The following is a 469-nucleotide window of genomic DNA, read 5'->3' on the forward strand; positions in this document are numbered from 1 at the left end:
TTGTTGTGGGCCCGGAGCGGAGCTTACTGCCAGTCTGTGCAGCCTAAGAGCCGGCCAAGCCAGACATACCCAGAGGATGCTATTTCCCCCAGGAACACGCCCAGGAAACATGGGCTCTGAGCCATTGGATTTCCCATCCCATACTAAGCCTCCCCTTGGCCTCACACTTCATAGCTGTTCTCTGAGGGACTCAGCAGCCACTGCTCCAGCAATGCCCCCTCTGCCCTCTGGAAACCATTTACATCAGCCAACATCCACAGGGTTCATGAGCTGGTCATTACCGTATCAGTCAGTCATACTGTTCAGGAAGCAGGCCATGTAGTCCTGCCCCATCTTTTCCTTCTTCATTCACTTTCCACATCAGTATAAAGACCAGTACAGGGGAGCTATCAATGGAGCTGTAAATGCCAGTATATAAGAGACAGTGGAGGAGGAGGGGGGCTTGCTAATACTTTTCTAAATCTGAGAC

This window comes from Sceloporus undulatus, chromosome 2, assembly GCF_019175285.1.
Source record: "Sceloporus undulatus isolate JIND9_A2432 ecotype Alabama chromosome 2, SceUnd_v1.1, whole genome shotgun sequence".
In the NCBI taxonomy this organism is placed as follows: domain Eukaryota; kingdom Metazoa; phylum Chordata; class Lepidosauria; order Squamata; family Phrynosomatidae; genus Sceloporus; species Sceloporus undulatus.